We start from the raw sequence: 5,021 nt of genomic DNA on the forward strand, positions 1-5,021 counted from the left end.
AAAAGAAACAAGGCTGTTTCAGTGTGTTTGCATTTTCCATCCTATACCAAAGGGGATGTCTCTGTGTGGTCAGCACATGAATAGGGTGCCTTGCCTGTACAAACAGGTAATGATCATCCCAGCTTAGGCATAATTCTGAGTTTAACTTTTGATAGTAATGTGACCTAAAAGTCTGAGGTAGGTAGTGTGTGCCTGGAAGGTAATGATTTCCTGTGACAGTAATGTCTTTAGCAGAGAAATATTTCAGGAGGGAGCAGGATCCTTGCAGATAGTTGATAGCTTTTGCAGGGATTCATGTTAAAGCCTCAGAGTGTTCCTTGGAAAAGTGACTTAATGGTTGGAATTGTGCATTGTGTACAAAGTAATTGTGGGTACAACAACGCTGAGCACTTCCAGAAACTCCTGGGTAATTTTTCCTTAAGGTGGGGGAAATGCTCAACATCCAGATGTGAGAAAAGGTGGGAAAGCTTAAACACATTTGCAGGGAATATAACTGTAGCAAAAAGCCAGCCTGGCATGGCAAAGGTGAGGAGAAACCCACTGGTTAGAACTGGAGAATTATTGGGGTTGGAAAAGGCCTTTAAGATAATAGAAGCATAGAATATTCTAAATTGGAAGGGATCCACAAGGAGCATCAAAGTCCAGCTCCTGACCCTGCACAGGACACCCCAAAATCCCATTATTTGCCTGAGGGTGTTGACCAAACACTCCTTGGATGATCTTTGAAGATCAAGTCCAACCATTAACCCAGCACTGCCAAGTCCAAGTGGTTCCAGAGTTTCAGGCCACTGCTCTGGAAAGCAGGGGACAGTGAAACTCTCCCCCTGACTGGATTAGTTAACTCTCCTTGGATTGTTTTAAGCACAGCAGGAAGGACCAGGCAAACAGGGAGCTGCTGCCTGGCCAGAGCTTTTTCACCAAACATGGTTGGGGAGCAACCTGAAAACCAGACAACTAAAGGGTTTGACCATCTACCAGCGAGGTAGAAGACACTATAAAGTTAATTACACCCTGAATTTCCAAGGGGAAAAAAATATCTCATGTTTAACATCACTTAGATTTTGGGGTTCAGTGGGAAAGTTGTGGTTTCTTGCCTGTGTGTTCCCAGGACAGTGAGCTGTGGGTTCAGAGCTGTGTTCAGAGAGCTGTCCTGGTAGGGCTGGGTTTGCTGCTCTTTTCTGATCATAAGTGATCAGTTAAAGAGGAGACAGTGCTGAAAACCATCCAAGTTCGTGTCTTTTCTGCTCCTCCAGTTCATGCCCATCCAAATCCAAAGCTACAGGTGGCTCTCCTGAAGTGTCACCCCTGTAACACCCTGGAGCCTGTTCCCCAGAGTCCCAGATGAACTGTAACGGGGAAATGGGGAGGGAAACACTCAGTGGGGAACGAGTTCCCTTCTTTTCCCTACAAGAAGCTGCTGTGACCTTTTGGAAAAGGGCAGTAAAGCCTTTAGAACTGCAGTGAGTTTGGATGTTCCCAGGGGAGGCTCTGGGGGAGCAGAGCTCGGTTGGCCAAGCAAAACTGTGCTTTGGATTGTCACTTCAGACTGTGCTTAAAAGAAGTGGCAGAAACCCAGTGATGAGTGAGATTTGGGAAGAGATGATGCTCTACCATCTGCCAGGGTTTTTTTTTCAACTTACTCTGCTGGAGCAGAGGATCTTCTACACAAGTCAGCTCTTAAAGACACTTAGGTAGGGCTGAGCTGTTCTTGCAGTGATAAGGATCAAAGCCTAAAATGTGAATTTCTTAAGTGATGTCTGTGCCCACAAGTGTTTGCTGACAGAACAATTAATGGCCCAATGGGTGAATATGCATCTGTTTATATTTTTGGTGGGTTTTATTTTCAGCACATGACTCTGCTTCGAAACATTCGTTTCTTTTACTGGAGTGCAAACAACTCTGCAGTCGGAACTTGTTTATTTGCAAAGCAAAATGTTTAGATAACAGACGCTCTAAATCCAGGGAGTGAAAAATACCATGGATTCCAGCTTTCTCTTTCAATGGAAAATAAGAAAATGAAACAAATCTGATCCCATGGTGTGTCAGAGCTTGTAGCTGGTTTAGATATTCAGATCAACTTTGCTCTTTGGTACAAATGAGACTTGTTTCCTTCTCTGCTAGCAAAAAAAAAAAAAATGATGATCAGTGTAAAATAGCAATTAAGAGCATTAAATTCACGGGGGAAGATGATGTACAAATGGCTTTTGATTGCTTTTTGATGTCTTTTTTGTTTTGGTAATGAACTGTTTCACAATGACTTTAATATATTTACTACGTGACAAATGAGATTCGGTTCTTTTAAAGACACTAAAATAAAATAAGCCTGAAATCATCATAAAAGCAGCTTGATAGCCTTCAGATGTGAAGCTTTCAGCAATTATTTTTTGGCCTCTTGAAACTGGATTTCTCCAAGTGGAGGGATTTGCTGGATGCTCTGATCTGAAATATTGGTGTCACAGCTGCCCTTGCTGAAGGCACCCACTGGAGACCTTCAGAGGACAGAGAGTTGGTTCTTGAGGCCTAAAAAGGCATTTTAAAAACAAACAAACAAACAAAAAACACTGACAACACCAAGCCACCTCCAAAGAAACAATCAGTAAAACCCCAAACAGAAATAATAATAATAAAAACCCCACAGGGTTCTTATTAATCTTCGGATGTGAAAATGGCCCCACTTGTTCTTTGGCCTCCTGAAATGGGATTTTCCAAGGGGTTTGTTTTGCTGGATGGTTTCTTCCTGTTGGCAGGATCATCTTCAAAAATCCCCCGCGCTGCTGTTGTTTGGAGGGCTCAGTTTTCCAGATCCAAGCTGCAAACACTGTCAGGATTCTCTAAAAAGCTCCACGTTCAACTTGATGCAAGGGGTCATTTTAACCACCAGAAGAGGCTGAGCGGGTCATTGGGAATTTTTTAAAACCCTGGTAGGGTTCCAAAACTCTTCTTGGAAATGGAGCAGTTCTGATTACCCTTATCTGGAAGGGTTTTTTCTCCCTGACTGGAATCAGTGGTGGAAGTCAAGGGGAGGGAAGTGTCCCAGGCTGGACCGGGTGAAGTCACATTCGGGTCATCCCTTTTTTGGAGAGGTGAATTGTGGCAACTCAGTCCTGTTTGGGAGGGTCACCAGGTCACCAAACCTCTGTTCAGCTCCTTATCTAAAAGTGGTGCAGCTCTGATAGGAAAGATTTACTGTCTTCCTGATTCAGATGCTCTCCTGACATGGGGACCCTTTGAGCAGCAACTTAAACCCACTTTAGCACAGTTCTTGGCAGTGTAATGGCCACTCATTTCTCAGTTATTTCTTGGGGTTTATATTTCATTGTCTGAAGGGGATGAAAATGGTTTGATTTCATCTTGATGTGGCATGAAAAAAAAAAATCTCTTTCAAGTTTTACCTTTTCTATAAAATGGATCATTAATTTTTTTTTCCAATCAGCCTTTGTAATGAAATGTTCTGATGTTGCTGCCAAGTCCAGAACATGCTACAGAGAACATGTGAGGATGTGGGATATGGTGAATATGGTGACTAGAGCAGGTCACCCCCAGCCTGTTCTGGTGAATGGGGTTGTTCTTCTCCAGGTGCAGGACCCTGTATTTGCTTTTGTGGAATTTCAGATGGTTCTTCTCTGCCCATCTCTCCAACCTGTCGAGGTCCTTCTGGAGGGCTACACAGACCTCTGGGGGATCATAGGATTACAGAATGGTTTGGGTTGGAAGGGACCTTAGAGGTCATCTCATTCCACCCCCTGCCATGGGCAGGGACACCTTCCACTAGCCCAGATTGCTCCAAGCCCCGTCCAACCTGGCCTTGGACACTTCCAGGGATGGGGCAGCCACAGCTTCTCTGGGCAACCTGTGCCAGGGCCTCACTGCTCTCACAGGGAAGAATTCTTCCTGATTTCTGACCTAAACCTTCCCTCCTTGAAGCCATTCCCCTTTGTCCTGTCACTTCAGGCCCTTGGAAACAGTCTCTCTCCATCTTTCTTGCAGCTCCCTTCATGTCCTGCAAGGCCACAACCAGGTCACCCCAAAGCTTCTCCTCTCCAGCTGAACAATCCCAGCTCTCCCAGCCTTTCCTGCCAGCAGAGCTGCTCCAGCCCTCTGATCATCTTTGGTGCCTCCTCTGGACTCATCTGGTCACTGCTCAGCCCCTCCTGCCAGCTTTGTGTCACCTGTGAACCTGCTGAGGGAGCTTCAGCCCCTTCATCCAAGTCATTGCTGGGTGAGTTAAACAATTCTGGGCCCGGTGTTGAACCCTGGGGACACCACTGGTGTCAGGCCCCCAGCCAGACCCTGTGCCACCGATCATGACCTCTGGGACCTGTTCTGAATCCCCCTCACTGTCCAAAAGAGCAGGTCTGGCAGTCCCTGTGCTGCCTGCCGTGGTTGTTCTCCTCAGGATGCTCTGATCTCACCACTGGAACACGAGGCCTCGTGTTTCACTGTCGTCTGCGTCGGGATTGCCTCATGTCAGTGGTTTGAACGTGGGTGACAAACACGAGTTTCCCTCCTTCCAACATCCCACTTGCATTCCCAGAAGAGCTCCCGAGCCAGTGAGATCCATCCCTGGGCAGATGCAGCAGGGATTGGATTTAGCCCTGATGCTGTAACGTGTCAAACATCCTCCTGTTGGCCCCAGTTTAGGGCTGAGTCGGGCTCTGAGACATTCCCGCTGACGTGGGCTGTCCCTGCACATCATTCCTCGTGTGGGACAACGGGCCAAACTCCTGCTCTGCACTAGAAAGGAGCAGAACATTTCGGGGAATAAGAGTTGGACGGATCTGCTTTGAATATTTGTAGGGTCTGAGGTATTTGGCAGGATGTTTATTAAAGTGTCGCAACAGAGCTGTTGGTTTTTACACCGTTTTTGTGAAACAGGAAAACTACTCAAGTGTCTCACAGAAGGGAAGGCAGGAGGAATGGAGGGTTTTCTGCTCAGAACTTTGTTTCTAGAACACAGTCTTAAAAAAAAAAAAAAAAAAAAAAAAAAAAGCCAGTGAATAAGGGAGCAATGGGCTGCAAGG

This window comes from Pseudopipra pipra, chromosome 20, assembly GCF_036250125.1.
Source record: "Pseudopipra pipra isolate bDixPip1 chromosome 20, bDixPip1.hap1, whole genome shotgun sequence".
Taxonomy (NCBI): domain Eukaryota; kingdom Metazoa; phylum Chordata; class Aves; order Passeriformes; family Pipridae; genus Pseudopipra; species Pseudopipra pipra.